This window comes from Hypanus sabinus, chromosome 13 (assembly GCF_030144855.1).
Source record: "Hypanus sabinus isolate sHypSab1 chromosome 13, sHypSab1.hap1, whole genome shotgun sequence".
NCBI classification, from domain to species: Eukaryota; Metazoa; Chordata; class Chondrichthyes; order Myliobatiformes; family Dasyatidae; genus Hypanus; species Hypanus sabinus.
Genome location: NC_082718.1, coordinates 87,486,105 through 87,513,894, shown reverse-complemented (window position 1 = coordinate 87,513,894; position 27,790 = coordinate 87,486,105). Strand labels below are relative to the sequence as shown.

The 27,790-nt window shown below is 41.8% G+C and overlaps 1 protein-coding gene across 2 annotated transcripts in view; it reads right to left on the bottom strand.

Annotated features, from left to right (window-relative positions):
- LOC132404079 (E3 ubiquitin-protein ligase DTX1-like) overlaps window positions 1-27,790 on the bottom strand; it is a 294,674-nt gene that overhangs the window by 227,527 nt on the left and 39,357 nt on the right. The window lies entirely within an intron of this gene.

The window sequence follows — 27,790 nt, the reverse complement described above, 5'->3', positions numbered from 1 at the left end:
TATAAGTTTTATTTTATTTATTTTTTTCTCTCTCTGCTAGATTATGTATTGCATTGAACTGCTACTGCTGAATTAACAAATTTCACGTCACATGCCAGTGATAATAAACCTGATTCTGATTTTGTATTTTCTGTTCTCAGCTCAGTTTTGCCCTGTTCTGTTTTCCTCTTGAAAACCCGATGTTCATACGTTATCTAGTCTCCATGGATTTGTGTTCTCTGGTCTCAATGTACTTCAAATTATAACCCTGAAGTAAACCAGGAACTATTTTTAGTGGGTGAGGTTTTCAATGCTTATTTTGCTTCTTATTGAGTTTGTGCCTGGTGCCACAGACTGACCTTCATCATCTCTCCGCTAAAAATGTCTTGAATGGAAAGGACGTAAACATGGATTAAATGTTTTACTGATTTGGATTGTCTGGTGTTTAGCCTCATTCCTTTGGATGGAATATGCGTAATTCTGCTTTGACAGATGGTTCTAAATTAGGACAAGAAAATGGAAAAACTAAGTATGACTCCCTTCTCGGTCATGGAATGTTTCCTGTGGCATCCATGCATGGCTTGGAAAAGTCCAAGTCGCAATTAGCTGAATACTTTGTATCTGCAACACCCATGTATGATTGACAATAGAAACATATGCATGGACTAAATTGTGAACACATGGAATGAATCATTGCTCCCTAACATACTCTGGATAGACGGCAGCATGTGATTTCCTAAGTCACCGATGATTATTATCATCTTTGAACTTCCAGCGTTGAGGCAGACTGCTTGGATCAGGCAAAGCACGAGGAGCATTCAGGTGATCCAAGAAGCTCTGCAAAGCTCACTGCAATTTTCCCACCACAACATACTGCAAAATCAACACCGTGCAAAATTCAAATCACCAGTCACCCCAACACTGCAAGTTGGAGATTCCCTTCCTCTGGTAATGTGAGCTGAGAAGTCACTATTGGACTGAGAAGGGAAAATACTTCCTATCATCAAAAGGGAAAAAGTGCCTAATATATTAACAAAAATGATGTTAGAATTTTGAAAATATAACTCAAGGGATATTGACACAAGTTGAATACCCCTTAGTCGAAAATGATTCCAGGATTGAATGGCTTGTCATATGTTTGATGGCTCTGGAAGTTAATTCGCTGGAATTCAGAAGAATGAGGGGTGACCTCACTGAAACCTATTGAATGGTGAAAGGCCTTGACAGAGTGGACGTGGAGAGAATGTTTCCCTATATTGGGAGACTCTAAGACCAAAGGACATAGCCTCAGAATAGAGGGACATCCTTTGAGAACAGAGATGAAGAGGAATTTCTTTAGCCAGAGAAAGGCAAATCTGTGGAATTCTTTGCCACAAGCAGCTGTGGAGGCCGTCTTTAAATATATTTAAGGCAGAGGCTGATAGATTCAGGGCATGAAGTGATATGGGGAAAAGGAGATAGGGGCTGAGAGGAAAATTGGATCAGCCATGATAAAATGGCAGAGCAGACTCAATGAGCTAAATGGCCTAATTTTGCTCCTATATCTTATGGTCTAATAGACTGGAAGAGTTTTGGCTTTTAGTATATATAATGAGATAGCTTGAAATTGCCATCAATTCCAACACTGAATTTACATGCTACTGGTAAGTAGTCTTTGACTTACATTTATCCATCACACATACAGTACATACTTAACAGTGAAAAATTATTACACTATCTGCTGTTTTGCATGACATCATCATTATGTGCTGTGTTGTATGACGTGAGCAATCGTGGTCTTTGACCATGTTTGTTCTTGGGAATTTTTTCTTCCAGAAGTCTTTTGCCATTGCCTTCTTCTGGGCAGTGTCTTTACAAGACAGGTGACCCCAGTCATTATCAATACTCTTCAGAGATTGTCTGTCTGGCATCAGTAGTCACATAACCAGGTTTTGTGATATGCAAAAGTTACTCATTCAACCATCCACCACCTACTCCCATGGCTCCACGTGACACTGATCGGGGGGCTAAGCAGGTGTTACTCCTTGCCCAAGGGTGACCTGCAGACTAGCAGAGGGACGGAGTGTCTTCCACCTCCTTCGGTAAAAGCATATCTCATCACCCATACTTACCATTAATATAATGAAAATATAATGTATGCATTGTAACAAAGGCAGCACAGAAGCATCAGCTGAATCAGCTGTTGAACAATAACACACAACGGCAGGCTTTCTGTTTCCACCCACGATGCTGTGTTTTGATTAAAAGGTTACAATACACTGTATTTGTATTTTACTTTTTTTTTAGGTTTTATGTAAGTTATAAAAACGATCAGCATTGTAGACTTATTCTAGTGTTATATTTTCATGATCAGCAGATGCTTTAAAAATTTAATGCTGTTCCTTTTCTTAAATTTCTGAAACCAGCCTGCTGAATATTCACAAATACTTGCAATTTTCAGTTCACTGTGATAGATCTTTGCTTGTTTCGTGATCAGCATATCGTTAACTGGCTAATGTTCACATCAACGCTGATGAATCCACTCTTTCAATACATGATCCTGATCGCCATTTCTCGCTTTATGCAGTGTTTTTCGATTGGTTATTAACTTCTGTTCATTGTCCATGTGAGGCCACTTCTCAGAAGTGTCTGTGGTGCACAGAGACATGTGCATTGCCTGGGAACTTTCTCAGTGTCTTGTCAAATTCTCCATTTGTGACGTCATGTCAATGCTCAAAAAAAATTCAGAACTTGGAGATTTTCAGATTTTGGAAGTTCAAATAAGGGGTATTCAACATGTGCTATGTTTTCTTTCCGTTGAAATGATTTTGATGCATTAAAGAACAGTTCATTTCTTCTACTCATGCTCTTTGCCGATGATGTTGCTATAACCTCACTCACCAAACAGCAACTACAAGCTCTCATGGACCGCTTCTCTAAGGCATGCAAGGATTTCGGACTCACCGTCAGCCTAAAGAAAACAAATGTCCTTGCCCAGAACTTAGTGGAGACGCCAGTCATTTCCATCGACAATTATGATCTATAAGTGGTCAACAAGTTCACATACTTGGGTCGACCATTAGCGACACTCTCTCCCTCGATGCTGAAGTCAACAGGTTATTGACAAAGCAACATCGATCCTTGCTTGACTGATCTGGGAGAATCCAAAACTCGCTACAAAGACCAAGACTGCTGTGTACAATGCATGCATTATCAGCACCCTCCTGTATGGTAGTGAGACTTGGACCATCTACTCCAAACAGGAGAGGAAACTCAATAGTTTTCACCTGCGCAGCCTTCGCCACATCTTCGGCATCACCTGGAGAGACAAAGTCCCAAACTCTGAAGTCCTCTCCTGCACTGGACTTCCCACAACGTTCACGCTTTTAAGACAACGCAGACTGCGCTGACTGGGCCACTTCCGTCCTATGAAGGATGGTAGACTGCCAAAGGACATCTTCTACAGAGAACTAGCAACAGGCAAGAGGAATGTTAGTAGACCCCAGCCTCGCTTCAAGGATCTCTGCAAGTGCAACATGAAAGCCTTAAAGATCAACACAGAGTGCTGGGAGAATACAGCAGATGACGGCAACAAATGGCAAGGCACTCTTCAGCAATACCTAGAGCAAGGCGAAAGTGTCATTCTGAGTCAGTTGGAGGAGAAGAGAGCTAAACGGGGAGCACAGCAGACAGCAATTCCATGACGCCCTACACGTGCAGCAATTATGGCAGAGCCTACCATTCCAGATTGGCCTCAATAGACACAGTCAATGCTGCTCGACAAACCAGTGACTACCAGAGGCGCAGTACCCACGGTCAACCACAACCGACGGACGCCACTCACATTTATCCAACTCTAAACAAAACAGCGCAATCTCATCCAGAGAATCAATACTTACACTAGTTGAAATTTCAAAAAAAAAATCATCAGTCTAGTATCCACCACTGACTGGTAATGAAAATTCTCATGCTCCCAGCTATTACACTTCATACACTTGTCATTTTTTCCTTCTTTTTTTGATTTTAAGCTCTTAAGACCTATTTCTTAAAACTCTCATTTAGAATCTAAATAACTTCCCAACTTTTCCCATCAGTCAGTGTCACCAAGTTGTGAGCAATTGATTTCATTCATCTTCTCCATCAACACTGGAAGTTCTTCCTGATTTCCCACAAAAAAAAGACCCACATCTTAACACGAGTGGTTGTTTTGTCATCTAGTGCCTCATCTATATCCCGAGCTCCACAGAGATCTCATTCAGATTGGATAAGGTAATCACAACTCTCTGTGCCATTCTTCGGGGCTTATCCAAACACAAAGACAGCGATCAAACAATAGGGAGTATTATGCTACCTTCTGAACCATGTGCCCATGTTTTCGCTCTGGGTGAAACCGCACAGCAGGCTGTCATAAATGTCTTCTCCATCTGTGTGCAAAAACATTGTTTCAAAAAAACAAATATGTCTGACCTACAGTGTCCAGCACTTGGGTTAGAGATAAATGCCACAGAATAAATCTCTCATGGCCAAATGGGCACTGTCTGCGTTTTCAATTCAGCCAAATTCCAATCTCGCCCAGGGAACAACAGCGCTAACATGACAACATTTCAAACTGCTATTTAGACAGTGCAAAATAAATATCAGTAGAAAAATAACAGCTTGCGTCAGAAAATGTTTGAATGAAACAGGGGGTCAGTACGTTTAGAGAAAAAAGATAGATTAATTTACTAAGCAGAATCTGTCGTTACGTTTTGTAACTTCAATACATTAAATTAATTCAAATGAAGAAGGAAGTATGGGAATACGGTGCAATTTTGAGTTTCCTTTAAGTGAGGTGTGCATGTATCACATGGTAGCATGATGGCATAACCAATTAATGTACTTGTACATGTAACCCATAGTGAATTATTTAAAGAACAAGAATGCTTAATCTAACTATATTTCTATATACACAAGATCACTCAAATACTATTGAAATATCAAATACACAACAGAACCCTTCATATTAGAGGTGTGGGTTAGTAGTAGGTCTGAAGTGGTCCAACACAACCTGCAAGTCTGATGAAACTAACAATTAACTTGTCATTTAATCCAGCAAGTAAAAAGAATGCCAAGGAAGGTTGAAACAATGATTACAAATATATATGCAATCAAACACATTCTCTAATTTGGGTTTAGCTTGAGGATTAGCTTTGTTTTCTTGGAAAATAAATGAAGAAACATCATTCCATTAATAACTCAATAAACAAGACGTTTTCAACTCCATTTTCTGTAGGTAAAATAAACCAAAGTATAATTACTATGTCAAACTGATAAGCCTAATCCTATCAGGTTGCTATCCAATGTTAATAAACGCAAAGGAATGTTTGCATAAAATCACCTGAATTCAGAAAGTGAGCTTTGATCATCACTTCCAGGTCCAGGAAAGTGACTCTATATTAAATGCACAATTCAAGTTCAAAGTTCAAAGTAAATTTTATATCAAAGTACATATATGTCACCACATCCAACTCAGACTCATTTTCCTGCTGGCGTTCTCAGCAAATCTCTAGAATCAGTGAAATATCAACCAGAGTGCAGATGACAACAAACTGTGAAAATGCAAACATAAATAAATTGCAATAAATAACGAGAACATGAGATAATGAGATAAAGGGTCCTTCAAGTGAGATCATTGGTTGTGGGAATACCTCAATGGGTGGGCAACTGAGTGAAGTTATCCCCTTTTGTTCAAGAGCCTGATAGTTGAGGGGTAGTAACTGTTCCTGAACCTGGTGGTGCCAGTCCTGAGGCTCTTGCATGTTCTACCTGATGGCACCTGTGAGAAAGGAGCTTGGCCTGGGTGGTGGCAATTTCTGATGTTGGGTCAAGTTGTTTGTTGTCATTTAACTATATACATGTATATAATGTATATAATTGTATAACGTATAGAGAAATCAGACAACGTTTCTCTGAACTAGGGTGTTAAAACACATATAACATACAATAATTTATGAAGGCAAGGATAAAATCTACAGCTGAATCACACATAAATAATCAACTGAAGAGCATAAGTTGAATTCTGTAAGGTATGGAACAGATTAACCAATGATATTTCAAATATGATGCAACAAGGAGTTCAGAAGCCTAATGGCCTGAGGGAAGAAACTGTTTCCCATCCTGACTATTCCTGTCTTTATGACTCGGAGTCTCCTGACTGATGGTAGGAAGTTTTTCTTTAACAGCCTTTCATGTAGATGTTCTCAGTGGTTGGGAGGGCTTTACCCGTGATGTACTGAGCCAGATCCACTACCATTCAAAGAAGGACTTTCCATTCAAAGGCATTGGCGTTTCCATACCAGGCCGTGGTCCAGCCAGTAAATATTCTCTCCACTGCACACCTATAGAAGTTTGTCAAAGTTTAAGATGTCTTGCCGAATCTCCGCTGACTCCTAAGGAGCCCTTTTTTTTAAAAAAAGAATTAAACTGAATTTAGCACCATTATCTGCAGGGATTGTCTCGAGACATTTCGTGGCAAATTACAGTTACGTAAGCACAACTAAATAACTGAAGCAGCTCAGCATAGCTCGACAAACCACAGCAACTGACAAGCTAACATGTTGTGGCAGTATAGATCAAAAAGCAGCTGCTGATCAGGACACCTTGCCCTCAGCACCAAAACCAACGAATGATTTTAATTCAGAACAAAAAAAAACACAATATGCTGTGAATACTCGGCAGGCCAGGCAGCATTGATGGAGAGAGGAAAGAGTGAACATTTGAGGCTTTTGATCTCATATCATCATACAAGGTATTTCCTTTTCAATAAGTCCCAATAGGCACATTTAATGTCAGAGGAATGTATACAACATACATCCTGAAATTCTTTTTCTTCGCAAACATCCACGAAAACCAAGGAGTGCCCCAAAAATAATGAATGACAGTTAGAACCCAAAGCCCACCCAACTCCCCCCCATGCATAAGCAGCAGTAAAGCAATGACCCCCACTCCCCCACCAGTAAAAAAGCATCAGCCCCCCCCACCGAGCACTCAAGCATGGAGCAAAGCATCAATAAAGACACAGACTTGCAGTACGCTAAAGACTATTCGTTCACCTGGTAATTCGACAAACCACAGGCTCTCTCTCTCTCCCCTAATAAGGGAGAAAGAGCTGTCCCCGTTTCACAGAACAAAACAACTCACTGATTTTCAAAGCAATACTAAAATACAGCTTATCATGAAACAATTATCTGACTGGAAGGAAAGAAAATATAACTGTTTTTCATGGACTACCCTAGTCTATCCTGACGAGAAGCACAGCATTGTTCCAATCACTCAACATTCTTCACAATGCCATTTTAATTTCGGCCAGAGCTTCAGACTGTTTTTTTTTCTCTCAGCAACTGTACGAGTCACAATGTGTGAACAGAACCATAACCACACACTGTTTATAGAAAAGAACATTGTAGACAACAGTACTAACTACCTTTTAGTTGTTTTGAAAGGATGTGGGGAATTTTTTTGCACTACTTATTAATTTTTTTGATACATTTCTTATGATAATTCATGGTAGATTTTATGTATTGCACTGTACTGCTGCTGTAAAATAGCTACTTGTCTGTCGGCAATAAAACCTGTGTCTTACACCACACTCTACAAAAAACCGAGCTCTCACTGATGTGATGAGAGTCGCTCATTTGGATGAGCGAGGGGTAAACACCGGCCAGGACACTGTGAGCTCTCTTCAAAGGAGTGTCATCAAACCTTTTGTGCAATGGTGCAGTAACCCTGTGGAATTTATTTGTGCCAGGGTTTGTCACAGCTGCCCGGCTACAGGCAAGGGTGAGATTTCACCCCTTATGAATGAGAGGTTAATATATCCACAGAAGCACAAGAAATAGAGGCAGGGGTAGGCCATTCAACCTATTGTACATGCTCAATCATTCACTAAGATCTTGGCTGATCTTTTACCTCAGTACCATTTTCTTGCACTAATTCCTTTCTCTTTGATTCCCTTGACAGAGCACAGCCTTTGTTCAATGCCTCAAGAGCTCTCCCATTTCAGCAACCAGTCACTATACCAACAGAATGCCAGTGACGTTTTTTAAAAAACATGTCACATTGAACAGGACTGATGCACCATCAATAACTCACTCTGAGACGTAAAGGCGAGATATCGGCTTTTATTGACTGGAAGAAAGAACAAGCAGTAGTTGACCACCATACTACATCCTGGAGACAGCGAGGCTGGGCTCAGACCTCAATCACCTTTATACAGGGGTCTGTGGGAGGAGCCACAGGAGCAGTCAGCAGGGGGCATGTCCAGACAGGTATATGTAGTTCACCACAAGGGCAAACGGGCAAGACTGCTGAACATTTAACATGAAGGTACACGACCATAAGACATTAGAGCAGAATCGGGTAATTTGGTCTGCTCCACCATTCAATCATGACTAATTTAGTTTCCCTCTCCTGCCTTCTCACCATAAATTTTGACACCCTCACTAATCAAGAACCTATCAACCCCTGCTTTAAATATACCCAATGACTTGGCCTCCACAGCTAACTGTCGCAATTCCACATATTCACCACTGTCTGGCTCAAGAAATTCCTCCTCATCTCTGTTCTGCATGGACTTTCTTCCCAATGGAGACACACACACAATTCTGGGGATAGGGGACAGCCACTAAGCATATTACAACCTGTGTGTGCATAATACCATTTACCATTGAACTGCTTTCGTGTGTTCTCTCTCTCTCTCTCTCTCTCTCTCTCTCTCTCCCCCTCCCGAAGGTGTCAGAGGATGTTGCCAAGGTTCTGCGCTGATGGACTGGACTGTGGACTCTTTCAGTTTTATGGTTTTTATATTCTGTGCTTCCACCTGTTCTTTCCATATGGTGCGCTTTGTTAGTTTTTTTTGTGCAAGGGGAGGGGGTTCAGGATAGTGTTCTTGTTGTGCTTTGTTAACTTTCTTTTTGTGCAGGTAGGCAGGGGTTTGGAGCATCGGGGTGAATGCAGAAGGCAAGCAAGGGTTCAGCGCCGACTGCCTGCCTTTTGAATCTCTGATACCGGAGAAAGAGCCTGTGGATCTTGTCACTCACTGTTGCCACTGCTTCTTGTTGCACTTAGTTCATTTTTTGTACAGGTGGAGTGGTGGTTGGGGGCTGATGTTATGTTCCTTTTTTTGTGTGGGGTGTGGGTTTGATGTTCTTCTTTCTGTGGATTTCTTGGTTTCATGGCTATCTGAAGATGACAAATCTCAGAGTTGTATAATGCATACATGCTTCGATGATAAATTAATCTTTGAACCTTTGGAACAGAATACATTAAACTTAAATTGCTGCATCTGAAAAATAGGCTCAACTGAAGCAGCAGAGTCATAGAAGTTGAAGTTTAATGAAATAGACAAATGGACATTCATAGAACAACTTTGAAATTGGGTGAGGATCGACACTGAGATACACTGGTGATGTTAGAACAAATGAGCTTGATTAAAAGTGAAGGTATAAGCAGAATCTTAAGGGAGGATAGGGAAGTAGGGAGAAAGAAAGGCAGGTAAGTTTAATGTGAGAATTCTTCAGTTCAGAACTCAAGACAGCTGTATGCCTACATGACAGGGAAGAAAGAGCGAACATCTGGCCAAAGGTTTACCACACCAAGCAGATGAATGGGAGTATGCTTGTGTACTGGAGGTTTTTTTTAAAGGGACTAATTGAGTAAGATCTGTAATTGCAAAAACACATTGCAAACATGAAAATGAAACCCAACAAACACCAGTGAAATCTCTGACTGAAACACAAAAAGCAGCAACCCACTCTGGTTTCAGGAAAATCTCCCCATTAAACTGGCCTTTCATTTCCACGAAATTAGCTCACTTCTGCACAGACCGGTCCCCGCACATCTGTGGTTTCCCTTCGCTTCCTGGATGCAGCAGAGATATTTTGGTGGTTGAAAGTATCACTTTACAGTGTGGTGCAGGAAGCTAAAGAGGTTGTTGAGCAAACTGATGTCTGGGTGCCTTTCACTGAAAACATCTGAATGGAGATCATGAGCAGAGGAAAAAGGTGCTGAACTAGAATGCAACACATCCAAGATGTGAATAAATCAACATCTTTCCCTTTATTAACTCCCAGGAATGATTTTGGAGACTTGCTGAAGAACTGCACAGATGAATTGCACCTTCAACAACTACTGAATGTATTGACATAAGTATTTATCCAATTCTAATATCAGCTAAATACAGTGTAGTGGCAAAACCAAAATAATTGCCGCTGCCTGTGACCCTACGGAGTTGTTATTCTTCCATGACATTCCCCCAGCTCCAGTGATTGCTCCAAAAGCCAAATCCTTTATTAGCAATAAGCAAACATATGATCCTGAAGTGACGAAACTTAGCCATACCCAAGTGCAAGCTAAGCATAATTGAGCCTTATTGAGCAATCAGCAGAAGATATGGCATGCACAGGTCCCAAGCTACAAACTACCACAAAATAAGCAAGAATACAGAACTTATTCCCTTCATTTTTACCCACCCACTCATGTGACTAAATCACCTTAATAAACACGCACCACAGAATACAATGCAGTAAGAGAACTGATGCATGGCTCCCACAAAGAGTTTACTTTGCCGTTGCTTCTGACATCGGAATGTGTCCCGCAAGATATTTGTTGGTACACAAACACCCAAACTTCCAACAGGTTTACGATCTCAGGTTCACAACCCGTGCCTCCCCAACACACAGCCATTCTGGCAAACATCTCTTCATTTTAGTGACAGTACCCAGGCCTAGAAGATGTCCTCAATGTAAACTGAGTTTGCAACCCTCTGCCACCCAAGGCAGTGAGTGTTGCAAAACAGTTAGAATGCTCTCCACAGAACATCTGTAGAAATCTGCCAGTCTTTGGTGACATACCAAATCTCCTCAAATTCCTAATAAATATAGCTGCTGACTTTGTAATTGCATCAATATGTTGGGCCAGAATAGATCTTCTGAGATATTGACACCCATGAACTTGTAACTGCTCAGTCTTTCTACGTTGGTGTGTGTGGTGTCTGTACACATTTCCAATGCCTACAATGATGAGGAAACTTTTCATTCTCACTTGACGCCAGGACTTTGTATATACCTCTACTGGCAAAGTGCAACATTTGATTTTAAAATATTTGCCATTGTAGCCTTCTGGTTACAAATCAATAACTCCCAATGAGTGTGCTTTCTATTTTCTGAACTCTTTTCAATTTCTTACTTAATACCCAGCTTTTGCAACCTTTGGGTATCCGAGCCACTCGACTGAACTTTGGTTGCATGTTAACACTGATTAGATCTGTGTTTATGCACAGCATCCATCAAAATGTTCTGTCCTTGTCACAACTAATTTTTCCCTCCCATCTCACCACTCAGAAATTCAAGGTTGCTAATTGTGCAAGTCAGTTTCACAGACCTGGGGCTTTGATTGAGCATGTTTTCCCACCAAACAGCATACAATGCATGCATTATGTGAAGTGGTGATTGGAAAATCCAAACACAGCTTTTATTGCTTTTTTTTTCCTGATTTTAGCTCTTGCCCTCCTGCAGACAGATGAGCTGGGGCTGAACAGACAAGAGTGGAAAAACGGCTAGAAGGGGAGTGAAGGGACAAAGTGGCTCAACCTGCTCTGCCAGTGCAAAAAGCTGCATTTTCCTGCTCTAACATGCAATGCTATATCACTACACCGAGGGACAGAGAGGGAATTGGTTTATACTAAATCTAGCAACAAGCAGGTGACAGTAAGATTAAGGTTCATGTCAGTTCCCACATTTTCACCAAATGTCAGAGCGTGCCTCATTTTCGAGTTGGCTGAACAACTATTTATAAACCACCCTGTTCCTGTTAGTCAGTACTTGGTAGGAGCCTATGACAAATCTATGAACGAGAAAGAACAAGATTGCATCTTCAGGAAAGTCAGAGGCATTTTTAAACAAGGTTACTCCAGATAAGTTTGACAAGTGATACCTTAAGCTCCCCGATGTGGGTGAAGACTGAAAACTCGCCCTAAAGGAATCATTATACTGATAGTTGTTCGTTATGTGCCATGCTGTATGCGATCATGATCTCTCCATGTGGTTTGCCATTGCCTTCTTCTGGGCAGAGTCTGTACAAGACAGGTGACCCCAGCCATTATCAATACTCTTCAGGACAATCAGGACTTGCGATCTGCACCAGCTGCTCGTATGACTATCCACCACCTGCTCCCGTGGTTTCACGTGACCCTGACTCGGTGGGGGGGGGGGGGGGGGGTAAGCAGGTGCAACACCTTTCTCCAAAGGTGATGGCAGGCTAGTGGAGGGAAGGAGCGCCTTACACCTCCTTTTGTTAAAAATATATCTCCACCCCGCCACCTTGTACTGATTGTGGACTACCCAGTCTGGTGTTCGGTCACAAGGTGACCAGAACCCCACCTCACTGATGAAGGTGGTAACTGCACTGCTGGGAGCTCAGAATCTCTCTTAGGAAGTGCCGATGGGCCGCTTGCACTGCTGGCAGAAGTAGTGTGGTGCACTCCGGAAAGGATCAGGGAAGTACAGAAGAGGTGTATGGCACAAAGTAATTGTCCACAGTGAAAACAATTAAAGATTACTCAAAATACAATCCCAGCCTTAGCCACGTTTACAGTCTTATGAGCATGGCGATTTTCCTTCTTATTAAAATGTTTAACTTTACTAAAACTCACTCTGTTAATTCACCTCTCTGATCCTTTATGACACCAACACTTTTAATAAATTAACTTGCTGAACCACTCCGCTTCTTTTAACCGCGGATCATACCTCCCCCTTTCAATTCCAAATGTCAAATTACAGAATCTGTACTTTGCAAAACCAGTATCAGAATCAGAATCAGGTTTAATATTACTGGCAGATGTCACGAAATTTGTTAACTTTACGGCAGCAGTACAATGCAATACATGAAAAATAAATATAGAGAAAAAAACTAAGTTACATTAAGTATATGTATGTCTATTAAATAAAGTTAAAAATAAGTAGTACAAAAAAGTGGTAATATTCACCAAAAATTGACCAAAAATCAGAGCACTATTCAGATAACTATTTAACTTAAACACATTCTAAGGCATAGCTGGCTACCAGCAACATGTGTATTTGCTGGGCTTGATTTATACAATATGATCAATGAGAAATAATGAATGCAAATTTAATGTTTGGATTAGGCCTTACTCTACGGGAGTAGTGAGTGGTTTCTTCTTTAGTGTACTGAAATGTTGTCTTCACAGTTATTCCCTTTCTTTCAAATTTACTTTGATTTGTGGTCAAACTTTTAAAGTCAGAAATTAACCATTGTATACATGTTAATGTATACATCTTTTATGTATAAAATATTTTAATCAATTTTTCCTCAAAAGAACTCCCTCATTGCTGTGTATTTAATATTTCAATAATATCTGAGTAATCTTGAAAACATATTGGTCTGTTTTTTTCCTTAAATGTGTTTCTGCGACCATTAGAGTCTTTACAGTTTGGATATTGTTTGAGTGATCCAGCACTTTGGTGTCTCCCAGAAGATTCTGGAAAGTGAGTGCTTACTCAGACAGCCTCGATGCGAAGTCGGTGTTCATCTCCATTTTGCCAGTTAAAGCGTCCCTTGGTCGACAATTAAAGCATCAAGTAAGACAGAGACATTGCAGAAGGTGAGTGAGAGTTTCAGCACTGACCACCTGACTTTTGATCTGAGGAGGAGGAGGAGTCTGTGAGCGGCCTATCACCGCATCGCTCACTGTGGCAGGCAGGTAGACCTCTCTGCTTCTTGTGGTGTCCTTCTCTTTCACTGAATGTCATGGGATGCTATCATGGTTCTGCATTGATGGCCTGGACTATCGCGTTTATGGATTGTGAACTTTCTTCAGAGTCATGGTTTTTTATACTCCCTGTTATTTTTATTGCCTGTTCCTCTTCTGTTTTGTTGTGCGAGGAGAGAGTGTTTGGGGTTTGATGCTTTGGTAGTGTACTGTTAGTTTTTTGTGCGGGGGAGGGTGTTTTTCGGTGGTGGATGTTCCTGTTCTGCTTTGTGTGTGGGGAGGGGGTTTTGGGGTGGTTGATAATCTTTTTTGTACGGGGGTGTGGGTTTGATGTTTCTGTCTGAAGAACTTTCATGGTCTTTCTTTGTTTCGTGGCTATCTGGAGCAGACAAATTTCAGAGTTGTATATGGATACATCGATAATAAATGAACCTTTTCTGAAGTTTTTATTAAGCATTCATGTTCCTTAAATAATTCATTATGGGCTATATATAAAAATACATGACTGCATACATCAGCACACTATCATGTGATAAGTGCACGCTTCACTTGAAGTAAAAGTCCTGTGTCTTCCTTTGAATCAGTTATATGTTTTGAAGTTACTAAACATAACACTCATGCTGATCTCCTGTTATATTGTTTTGAAGACAGGGTTCCCAAAAGCTGTTTGGTCATTGGAAGACATAACAGACCATCATGATGCTGGCCAGAGTCACCAATGTGGGCATTTTCTAGCAAATAGTTTGAGTTATTATTAAGAATAGAAACTCCAGTTAACTATCTTTGGAAGCTGTACTGAGAACCTGTATCTCAGCTTGTTCCATCATCTGCAATCTGTTGGTCTTTGTCACCAAGTCTCAAAATTTTGGAACTTTTTTGTTAGGAATGCACTTTAAGACAAAAGTTATCATCATGTGGATACAAATGCACTGAGCACTGTGTGGGATTCACGGTTATGCCAACTGCCATTGGCATGGCTATGAAGGATTTATCAATGGATAGGCTGTGACCATAACAATAAGGTGCACAGACAGTAAATGGTACTTCAAAGTAACTAGAACACGACCACTGCAGACTTAATTGAACACAAATACAGTTAACCATCTGCAATGCCAAAGACATACAGAGCTAGGGTGAATGGTATTCTAGAGTGTCGTTAGTAAAGGCAATACAAATGGTTTCCTCAAAGAAAGATTCACCTTTTAAGAAACAAGTTGTCCCAAGTAAATAACTGACAAAGTCCAACTAACAGCCAACTGTCAGATCGCCACATGCCCAGGCAAAGCTTGTCTCTTGGTGCTTGTTGTTCCCTCCCTCTCCCCGGTGCTGTTGGAAAATGGTGCCAGAGGTTTGTGGATTGTGGACTCTAAGTCACATATGATGCGACTGTCATCTTGTGGTCACTCTGACTTCAGTAGCTAGTTTGGCCAATTCTGAATCATGTCCTCCTGCAGGTAACGAACACTGAGCTGAATTGTGATTTTGTGTTTCATATTCTGCATTTTTGCTCATTTTTTTGTTGTTGCTGTTTTGGGCAATTTGTGTTTTTTTTTAAATGCATGGGGAAGGGGTTTGATATTTTTTCTCCCCGAACTGGTTTTATGGTTCTTTGTTTCATGTCTGTCTGTGGAGAAGCTGAAACTCCGAGTTGTACTCTGCATACATACTTTGATAATAAATGTACTTTGCATCTCTGAATCTTGAATCAGAGCCAAACTACTGTTTTAATTAATGTTAATTAGAACTGATTCTGCTAATGAAACATATTAGCACCAATTGCAACGTGAACATCCTGTGGTCTTTAAATCTGCCAAAGTAGCTGGACCGGTACATTTCTGCATCAAGATTCTGTGAACAAGCTGAAAACTTCCAAACAAATTAGAAGAGAATTATTGATTCTTAAGAGGAAAGATCACAACCTACATGATTCTGGATACATTTTACATTTCTTCCTCTCATTCCCTGGTGCATTTCCCAGTGCCTTCCTCTTTCACACTGATTCTACCTCCATGCTGTAGAACACATACAAGATGGTGTCATCAATATGCTCTGCAGGGAGGTGGACAGTGGTCTTCGAACTTAGAACAGTACAGCACAACACAGGCCCTTTGGCCCATGATGTTGTTTCGACCCAACATCAATCTAACCCTTTCCTCCCGCACGGCCCTCCATTTTCCTGCATGTCTAAGAGTCTCTTAAGTGTTTTGAGTGGTTTTGATGTGGTTTTACAAACTCTATGCATACATCTCATGCCAGTAAACAGAGCTTTCACAGCCAGCCTCGGCAATATCAGTACCTGCCCCGGGCCTTTCTCGACATCTGTTTTACAGTGTTCAAACACTCAATAGTTTCTCAGTGCTCAGGTCCTGGTGGCTCAGTCAGTATTGTCCCTCCCCTTCTATTTCGCAAAGGAAGCAATGGGCTTTCTCCGCATCTGGCTGCACTGGTTTGAAACAATTAGCTAGTTGGGAAAATGAGTTACAAAAATAAAAACTGAAATGACTGGAGACAGCCAGAAAGTCAGACGGCACCTGTAGAAAGAGGAGCAGTCAGTGGTTTGAGCTGATGGCCTTTGTTAAGGACTGGGAAAAATTTGGAAACTCTGTTAGACTCAGCAGGGAACAAAGGAAATGACTCTGATAGGTCAGAGAAAATGAGCAACGCAGATCCGCGTGGACCAGAAGGTGCTGAAGGTTTGCCATGGCAACTAATTTGCCTGGAAGAGAAGAAACTAGAGGACAAGCAGAGTTTACAAAAATAAGACAACACTGGAAAAATGAGATACAAAATACCGCAGATTCTGGAAATCCAAAATGGAGATTTAAACCGAGGAAGGCCAACAACCCTTTTACACCTAAATTGGTGAGCTCTGACCCAGACAGGAATGGCTGGTTATCTACAACACTGAATATTGAGGTTGAAGTGTGCCGAGACAGGTGATGAATGCTGCCCGTCAAGCTGAAGCTGGACTTTGCTGGAACAGCATCAGTGGCCTAACACACAAAAAAAAGTCAGCATGTGGATGGACAGGGAAATTAAATAACAGATAACTGGAATGTCAGGATCATCCATGCAGGCTGCAAGGAGGGTTTTGCAAAGTCACCAACCAGTCTACGTTTAGTCAGAGTGAAGGGCAAAAGAAAACAACAGAGAAACATGGCCTTCAACCCATCAAGCCTGTGTCAAACATCAACCACGCACATTACACTGATTCTCCCATTAATCCCTTGTTAAAAAGATTCTTTCCACATTCTCACCGACTTCCCCTGAGATTTTACCATCAGCCCAAGGCCAAAATATACCAGCCAGTTAGCATATCTTTGAGACTCGAAAGGAAACCAGGGCATCTGGAGGAAATCAACACAAGAGAGCCCTAAGTCTGGATTGAACTCATGTCACTAGTACTGTGAGGTAGTTTGTTCATTCATTATGTATATTTGTTCTTTCCATGACCATGATTGTTCTTAGCAAGTTGTTCTACAGAAGTGGTTTGCCATTGCCTTCTTCTGGGCAGTGTCTTTACAAGACGGGTGACCCTAGACGTTATCAATACTCTTCAGAGATTGTCTGCCTGGCGTCTGTGGTCGCATAACCAGGACTTGTGATCTGCACCGGCTGCTCGTATGACCATCTACCACCTGCTCCTGTGACTTTACGTGACCCTGATCCGGGGGTGGGGGCTAAGCAGGTGCTACACCTTGCCCAAGGGTGACCTGCAGGCTAGCGGAGGGCAGGAGTGCCTTACCCTGCCTTGGTAGAGACGTTTCTCCACCCTGCCATCCAACTGTTGGTAGGTCTCCCATCTGTAACACCTTGCCTACTCTTTCGCATTTGGTTTCTCCAACGTAGAAGAGAACACATTATGAGCACAAAAAGTACTACACTACATCAGAAGATATCCAGGTGAATTACTGCTTCATCTGGGGGATCTCTTTAGGTCCTTGGTTGATGGGATGAGACAAAAGGGCAGAAGTTTCAATTCCTTCAGCTGAGAGCCAATTGTGTGGAACTGGAGTTCAGATGACCAGATGAGGGTAGCAGGTGTCTTTCTCATTGTTTCACCTGACACTTTGTCAGAAATACGACAGACACAACTCTTTCATCTCTACTTGTCTGTCAACAGATGCTCCTCGTCACGCTGAGCAGTTCCAGGAATATTTTAGCATGACTCTGATTTTGATCATCTGTGACATTTTGACTGATTCACTTCAGGAATGAAGCCACATGCAAGGGACTGCAGAAGGCCTCCTCAGTGCAGAACATTAACGTGCTTGCAGTTTCACCATCCTCTGCAGTGGCTACACCAGCATCAGGGGAGATTTGCACCACCAGTGAAGCCCACAAAGACAAGCAAGTGGAAACTCCAGTGAGGAGGAGCGCGTCCTTGGTTGTGAGCTGTAAATGAGTGCAAGAATGTCAGCTGTACATACGCCCACACATCCAGTTCCACCGAAATCAAAATAACCCTTGTGCGGGGGAGGAGTACGACAAGCAGCTGATAGTCTTGTAATCACTTACCCTAGCAAACAAAGACACCCTCCAAGCCTTTATCTCTACAGTTCTTTTCAACTCATTTCAAATTCTAACCCATAGGCTTTTGCTTCAATGCCTCGAGACTGCTGGTTCCATGAAATAATCCCCAAATCAATCATGTTCCCTTTGCTTACTGACCCGCCATAGTAAAAAACTGTTTCAACACTAAAATCCTTTAATGTCAGTAAAATAGTTTTCTCCCCAATAAGCAGATGAATTTATTTATTTATTCCGTTATTTACCAACAACAGGCTCTTCTGGCCCAACCTAATAATCCGCCGATTTAACACTAGTCCTGATCATGGGACAATTTGCAATGACCAATTCACCTACTAACTGGCATATCTTTGAACTGTAGGATAAAATGTTACAGCTATTAGTTCTTAGTTTGACCCCTCTTGGAGTACTGTGTTCAGTTCTGGTCACCTCACTACAGCAAGGATGTGGATACTATAGAGAGAGGGAAGAGAGATTTACAAGGATGTTGCCTGGATTGGGGAGCATGTCTTATAAGAATAGGTTGAGTGAACTCGGCCTTTTCTCCTTGCAGTGACAGAGGATGAGAGGTGACCTGATAGAGGTGTTTAAGGTGATGAGAGGCATTGATCGTGTGGATAGTCAGAGGCTTTTTCCCAAGGGCTGAAATGGCTAACACAAGGGGACATAGTTTTCAGGTGCTTGGAAGTAGGTACAAGGGGGATATCAGGGATGTTTTTTTTACACAGAGGGCGGTGGGTGCATGGAATGCACTTCCAGCTACAGTGGTGGAGGCAGATACAATAGGGTTTTTTAAGAGACTTCTGGATAGGTACATGGAGCTTAGAAAAATGGAGTACCATGTGGTAGGGTAACTCCAGGTAGCTTCTAGAGTAGGTAACATGGTCGGCACAACATTGTGGGCTGAAGGGCCTGTGATGTGCTGTAGATTTTTTATGATTCTATGTCTAAACCGGAGCACCTGGAGGAAACTCACATGGTTCATGGGGAGAACATCTAAACTCCTCACAGACAGCGCCGGAACTGAACTCCAAAACACCCTGAGACGTAGTACCGTCACGCTAGCTGCTGCAGCCCAGATGAAGTGTGTTAGTTTAATTACAGTACGCACAATGTTCTCCCTAGTTATAATTCTACCATGCATCAAATAAAAGAGTGATCATGCACGGCAAATTATTCTTCCAGCTATAGAAGACTCAGAAAAGTACAACATAGTAACAGGCCCTTTGGCCCTTCTAGCCTATGCCAAACCATTTAAAGTACCTACTCCAATCTATGTACCTATCCAAACTTCTCTAAAACATTGAAATCGAGCTCGCATGCACCACTTGCACCAGCAGCTCGTTCCACACATTCTCACTACCCTCCGAGTGAAGAAGTCTCCCCTTATGTTCCCCTTAAACGTTTCACCTTTCACCCTTCACACATGACCTCCAGTTGTAGCTCCACCTAACCTCAATGGAAAGCTTTATGGACACATTCAGCAGCAAATATATCTTCTACACTTAATACTTGAAAGGACATGCACAAGGTAATGCAAGACTCAAAGATGAAGAATTGCAACACAGGTATTATCAACGTTTTCCTAATTGCATTTTGCTGAGGTTTCCTCTATGCTCAATAAACAGCAAAGTGCCAGTCCGAAGAGCCAGGTGTCTTAACATAAATCAGATTGAAGATTTGCAGTTCTGTGTTCTGTACTATTTTGCATAAACCAAAAATGGTAGAGGCATTGATTTAGCTTTGAAAAAATTTCACTACTTTGAGCTGAGGATTTGGGATTTGTTGACAAAGGACTTCGTGTTGAATTACTCGATGATGGTAACATGGAGCATATTCTTTATTTCTTGTGCAATCCACGTTCTGCTGCAGCTTTGCCTTTGAACTCCACCATTCTATAGTTTCCTTAACACTGGAGAACCGAAATGCAGATTGAGCGATTCTTCTCGGGGGCATTTTTGATCAGTTCACAGCAGCAACCCTCTCACTCAGATCTGTCACAGTGCATGGGTCTTGAAATGATTCAACAAGGCCCGATGTAAACCTGAGGAACGTCATTTAACTTTTATATAGGCACATTGCAGCCCTTGGGACTAAATATCAAATTCAACAATTAGGGTAACTCACCTTATTTGTTTGTATTCATACTGGCTAGTTCTATTTTAAGGTAATCTATTTGTAATATTACTTCATCATGGTACCATCATGTACTGCCTGATGTGCAGCTTTTCCATATCATTTTTATGTTTCCTCCAAATTGCCTCATTAATTAACTGTGTAAACTGCAGAATTAACCCTTCATAGATATTCTCTTTGTCTAATTGTCCCTTCCTCGCTCTCTCCACAACTTAAAAATAACCTGTTTTTTTGTATCTTTCCGTGCTGAAGCAGGGTCTACAAGAAGTAATGTTTCTCTTTCTGCAGATGCCGCCTGACCTGCCGAGTAATTCAGTTTTTATTACAGATTTCCAGCATCCGCAGACTTTTCTGATTTTCTGTAAAGGAAAAATATTCATCTCTGTACCACCTTTCATGGAGGTGTACACTGTAACTTCAAAAACTAATCCAAAAATAACATAGGAACCGGAAAAACGTGCCTACCTAGCTTTTCTTTAGGTGAGGCACTCACATACAATGACATATGCCATTCACGTACTTTTACATATTGTATAACCCATAATGAATTATGTAAAAAAATGCTTAATCAAACAATATATTTACAACTCAAATATTAAAGGAATATTGTATATACTACGCATAACTCATAGCTCACACTCAATATTGTCACTTTTGCAACCCAAGCAGTCCTCTAAAATGTGAGGCATAGCAAAACAATTGCAGACAGGAGGCTGCAATGAACAGCACTCTGATTCAGTGATATTGGTAGAGGGAGAAATACCAGGTGGAATGCAAGGGCTCCCCAACTGCATTTTTTTAAAAAGTTTTTACTATTCAGCCTTTTGCATTCATCCCACAACACAAATGGAGACTCAGTCTGAAGCTTCATCTAACGGGACAGCGGTAGAAAATCAGTCCAGGCTTTAAGCTCACCCTTCCAGAATGGGACTTAAACCCGGAACCTTCTGATTTTGGAGGTGAAAGTTGGTATGTTTTGTAGCTTTGAAAAGTTCTCATTTGAGTATTTCCTACATCTGCCAAGCTCTGTACCTGTGGCGGATCCACCTAGGCCTGCGCTCACCACAGTGTTCCTCCTACTCGGCTCAGTATAGCTACCAAATGAGTTCTGGCTTAAATAACAAGGCTAAACACAGCCTTTGTCAGGCACAAACAAAATTCTAAGTCTCATGCTAAGTACACTGGAAAAACAATACATCAATAACCACATTTTAACATTTTCTTGACCTTATCTTACACAGCCATCTACCATTTCTATTTCACCCAATGTAGAACAAGTCTATTCATTGAGAAGGGGTTGAGGATGTTGTTCAAAAGATAAAGATTAGCATTATTTGTCAAGTGTATATCAAAAAATACATTGATAAAGCGTCATTTGCGTCAAATCAAATCAGCAAGGATTGTTACACTATTGTACACTATTGTATTGAAGATTCCCAACAACTGCACTTTCAAGCTCACACGTTAGGAACGAGCCTCCTCTTTGCTTTCCACTTCACTCTGCCAGAACCAATTTTAATCAGAATCATGATTCAGAGTGTTTCATTGCATTAGATGGAACTGCGACAGAACCTGAATGTATGGAGCACCCTTCAGCACAACGGATATCCTGAATTACTTTATAGTCAATGAAGGACTTTTGAAGAGTAGTACTAGAGATAAAAGGCTTCTTTCTAAAATTCGAAGCCCTTGTCGCGTTATTTAATGCAGAGACTCTGATGAATAACTTTCACTATTTTCATAACTTCTGAGGTCGAGGCGTGGTCGAGATGGAGTGTGAAGGCAGAGAAAAGTCGGAGCAGAGGAGCTTCTGAGCCCGTCCACCTAAATTAAGAGCAAGGTCTGACCTATCTAAGCACTGGGCTGATTTGGAAAGGTCAGGCATGGGCCAGAATGAGGCAGCAGTGTCCAGACCCAGAGCATATCGAAGTGGCAGACCCGGGTCTTAGTGCGGGGAAGGACAATTTAAGTGCCAAGCCAGTTGGACTGAAAAGGTAGCGTGTCGAGACGGGAGGCGAGGGTCAGGCCAGTTCTGCTCACTGATCTGCGACGTTTACTCCGCTCTCCATGCCACTAAAGCAGAGGCTGTGGCCTGCTCTGGCTGTCTCAGGCTTTGGGTCTGCAAGCTCCGTTTCATTCCACTGTGTGATAAACTGGGGCAGAGGCTGTGGCCTGCTGCAGCTGCCTTGAGCTTTGGGTCTGCAAGCTCCGTTTCATTCCACTGTGTGATAAACTGGGGCAGAGGCTGTGGCCTGCTGCAGCTGCCTTGAGCTTTGGGTCTGCAAGCTCCGTTTCATTCCACTGTGTGATAAACTGGGGCAGAGGCTGTGGCCTGCTCTGGCTGTCTCAGGCTTTGGGTCTGCAAGCTCCGTTTCATTCCACTGTGTGATAAACTGGGGCAGAGGCTGTGGCCTGCTCTGGCTGTCTCAGGCTTTGGGTCTGCAAGCTCCGTTTCATTCCACTGTGTGATAAACTGGGGCAGAGGCTGTGGCCTGCTGCAGCTGCCTTGAGCTTTGGGTCTGCAAGCTCCGTTTCATTCCACTGTGTGATAAACTGGGGCAGAGGCTGTGGTCTGCTCTGGCTGTCTCAGGCTTTGGGTCTGCAAGCTCCGTTTCGTTCCACTGTGTGATGAACAAAGGCTAAGACTGTGGGCCTGTTCTGGCTGATCCAGATTTAATCTCTAAGGACTCACTTTACTTCTGAATACTGTTGCTTGCTTTTGTCGTTTGCACAGTTTGTGTCTTTTTCTCCTCTCTCTGCACACTGGGTGTTTTGCTAAGTCTTTTTTTTTTACTGGGCTCTTTTAGGTTTCTTGCTTTAGAGGCCGCCTGAAAGGTGACAAACCTCAGTACTGGGTCAGGAGGCTTCTTCGTCCAAGAGCGTCTCCAATATGATGCCTCCTTATGGTGCTAAACGAAGTCTTCTTTATCACCAGGGACTTCAATCACAGTCACAACACACACTCCAGACAAGGTGTGTCAGTGGTGGACAAGTGAATGATATTGTTCCTTTTAACAGCGTAAGGCTGAGCTGGAATGACGCCATGATTTAAGCATCGATACAACATTAACCATCCATATTTGCTCAAGAGAGTAGAGATAGATTGGTTTTAGGGCACTTTTGGGGGTAGCACATGCAACAAATAACTTTGGCCACCCATCATCAGATCTGAATATAGACTGTAAATTAAATTTAAAATGCAGCTCTGAACAATGGGATCCCAGAAGCCATGAATCACAGGGAAGACCAGACACTGCTGATAAAAATGCATTCAGATGTCCATGGTGTGGGTACAAAGTGGGAGGTGTGAGGGTTATGCGTCGTTCATTGTGGATGTATTGTAAATATGGAATTGTCCTTTGATCTTTAGCACATAAAATGTCACAAAGTGTTGGATCGAGAAGACCTCTTCTTCCGAAAGGGTCTCCACATGCTGCCTGCTGTGCCTTGTTTTGTCAAATAAAGACATTACTTCATGTTCATCAGCTAAATCTCTCCAGTGACTTTGTTCACACGACAATATTTGGCAGCCATGGAACTTCAGTTCAATATACAGTAACACCTATGGGAGTAGACTGGAAAAAGTTATGTAAACAGTTCCCTAAAGTTACAGAGCACCAAATTATATTGAAATAAATAACCTGCTGTTATTGATTCATTACCCATAGTTGATTTAACTGCATGTTTCATTTGGAGTTTGAGGAGATTTGGTTTGTCAACTAAAACACTCTAAAACTTCTGCATGTGTACTGTGGGGAGAATTCTGACTGGCTGCATCAGCGTCTGTTATGGGGGGAGAGGGCTACTGCACAAGATCAAAGTAAGTGGCACAAGCTTGTAAAATTAGTCAGCTCCATCATGGGTATTAGCTTCTGTAGTACCCAAGACATCCTCAAGGAGTGGAGCCTCAGAAAGGCAGCATCCATCATTAAGAACCCCCATCACCCAGGTCATGCCCTCTTCTCATTGCTACCATCAGGAAGGAGGCACAGGAGCCTGAAAGCACACAGTCAACAATTCAAAAATAGCATCTGCCAGTCTGCCAACTGATTTCTGAATGGACATTGGACCCATGAACTACTTTTTTTATTTGTTTTTTTTTTGCACTACTTATTTTTAACTTAACCACACACACACACTTATAGGCAGTCCCCGGGTTATGAACAAGATCCGTTCCTAAGTCTGTCTTTAAGTCCAATTTGTACATATGTAGGAACAGGTACATACTCTTTTTATTAAGCATCAGTTAGTAAAATGTTTGTCTTAGTATATAGCATATATTTTACCTTTCTATGCATTAGACCCCAGCGCCAATTCCCCGCCACCTGCACCTCTGTGATGTGAATCCCTCTGATCTCAGTACACAAGCCCAGGTTGTGAACCTCCTCCCGGTGTCAGTGAGGTCCCTTTGTGTTCCGGTACATCACACACTCCTCCGACACTCAGACACCGCCATTTTCCAATGCATTGCTTCAACATCCAGAGCGACAGATGGGGAAGAGACTCGGGCAGCACGGCCTACAGGACTGGGGAGAAGGCCGCTGAGCCTCAGGCACAGTCGGGTAGCCGACAGGAACTGTTTCCAGGGTTTTATCTAACTACAGCAGATAGACAACCAGTATCTCCCCGAGATTTATCCTTCCAGATGGAGAGTGGATTTCCCAATCAACAGACACAAAATGCTAGAGGCAGAGAAGGACAAGCTTTATGGCAGTCCGTTCGTAAGTACGAGTTATCTTTAAGTCGGATGTTTGTAACCCAGGGACTGCCTGTACTGCAATTCCGTTTTTTCCCTATACTTATCATGTATTGCATTGCACTATTGCCATAAAGTTAACGAATTTCATATGCCGGTGATATTAAACGTTGTTCTGATTCTGTCATCCATTAACTTGCTGTCACAGCATCACAGAAATTTATATTTACACAACACCAAGTTGAATGCTGTTAAGAATATTTGTCAAGGCTGCAAACAGTGGCGGAACATTTCAACGTTTGTGTGCAAAGGAACATATGTAGGTCGAACAACATCCTCATTACAAAGGCAATCAGTCGAGGACAGAAGTGGGAGGAATGAATGAAACAAGAGCACAACAATCAATCACAAGTTTACTTGGCTCTCTGAAGAATTTGGAGAGATAAATTTACAGAGCAGTGGTGAAGCGGCACATTTTTCTCTGTCAATGGAACAGATTTCAGAATATTTTTTTAAATTAAGAAAATGTTTGTTCGTCAGTTTTACCTGCTCAGAGCTCATGCTGTATACTCAAAGGTTCATTTTATTATTAAAGAATTCAACTCTGAGACTTGTCTTCTCCAGATAGCCATAAAATACAGAAAAAACTATAGAAGTGGCTGAAAGAAAATACATCAATTCCCCCCCCACACACACAAAAAGAGGAAAAAACAAGAATTGGCAAGCCCCAAACCTCCCAACTCCTCCCTCGCACAAAATAAACTAATATATCGCCCCACACAGAAAAACAGCAACAGGAACATCAAACCCCAAACCACCAACCCCCAGCCTACTAATCGACAACAAGAAAGACTGGGTGAGAACATGAGAAAAAAGAACATAACTGAAAGAGGTCAATATGAACTACAGTCCAAGCCATTAACCTCAGGATTTCGATAACATCTCTGAGAGCGTCGGGGAGAGCAACTGCTCGAACCCAGCTGTTTAATTAGTGAGTGGCTCGCTCGCTTTTACAGTGGACAACTGCCAGATTCATATACACACTGAAATGAGTTAAATATAATGTCAAATTTTGCTGGCAGACTACTTAAAAACTAGCATTCAAAAAAAAAGTATATCTGAAGATGCTCCATTGATTTCTTCTCATCAAAAATGCAGGATTCAATGGGGATGGTTCTTCAAACGCCTTGGTTTGCATAATGATGAAGAGACTAAAGCAAAGGTTCCCAACCTATCTTATACCATTAATCAAGGGATCCGTGGATCCCAGGTTGAGAGCCCCTACATTAAAGCCTCAAAGAACAGACCACTATACCCAGGGACGCCTTCTAAACCCATTATCAGACTACTGAGCAGGCCCTGAGTATGATAAAATGGAATCTTTACCCCACAATCAACCCTATGACCCTACACTTTGTTGTCTGTCTGGACTCTCCCACCCACCCCCCACCTCTAAACAACCTCAATGTACTCGTTCAATGAAATGATGATTTATTTACACGGAGTAATTTCTTTGAGCCACACCTCCCAGCAATTCCCCAGTTTCATCTTAGCCTCATCACAGGACAATTTACAATGACCAGTTTTCTCCAAAGACTGTGGGAGAAACTGGGGCACCCAGGGTAAACCAACATGGTCATGGGGAGAGCGTAAAAACTTCTTACAGGCAGCAGTGGGAATTGAACCCGGGTCACTGGTACTGTAAAGCGTTGTGTTAACCACTAAGCCACCATGTCACCCTCTATATGGATAGTACATGAAACACTGCACATGTTCACTGTTCAAATTATATAAATGTCACCATACACAACCCTGAGATTCGTTTTACTGTGTACGCCCTCGAGGAATCGACGAACCATAATAGAACCAACGAAAGACCACACCAACAGGGCAGACATCTGACGAGAATGAACAAGTTTACCAATTAACCTTCTGAACCACTGAAACCCTGACAATGACAAAATTAGAAGGAATGACCAAAATCTAAGTCAAAGGATCTGGACTTCATCTGGCATCGTATTGATGTGAGTGGTAAAGTGTTTGGATTTTTGAAGAACGAAAGATAAGTCCCATTTTGAAGATTATACTGTCAACAAGGTTTTTGGTTTGAGTGTAAAATGCAGGCGGGTAACTCGCACTTTCATTTCTTTGCCCAGTACCTCTTTTCTCATTACAGTTTCATAAGTATTTCATTTGGTGCCTGCATTTCACTGGATGCGACTTCTGTTTGAAAATGTTTTGTGGAGTTCTTTTCTTCTCTCTGGAATTACTAACTGCATACTAACATTCCCAAGCAAAATAATTAATAGCCCCTACTTCATATATATCGTTTTTACAGCTTTAAAATGCATTTTAAAGTAAACCAGATTATACACTCAGTGGCCACTTTATTAGGTACAGCCGCACAACTGCTCTTTAGTGCCAATATCTAATCAGCCAATTATGTGGCAGCAATGCAAGACAGAAAAGCATGCAGACATGGTCAAGATGTTTGGTTGTTATATAGATCTAACATCAGTGTGGAGAGGAAATGTGATCTACGTGACTGACCATGGAATGACTGTTGGGGTGGTTTGAGTATCTCAGAAACTGCTGATCTCCTGGGATTTTCACACACAGCCGTCTCTAGAGTTTACAGAGTGGTGAGAGAAACAGAAGACATCCAGCGAGCAGCAGTTCTGTGGCCAAAAATGCCTTGATAATGA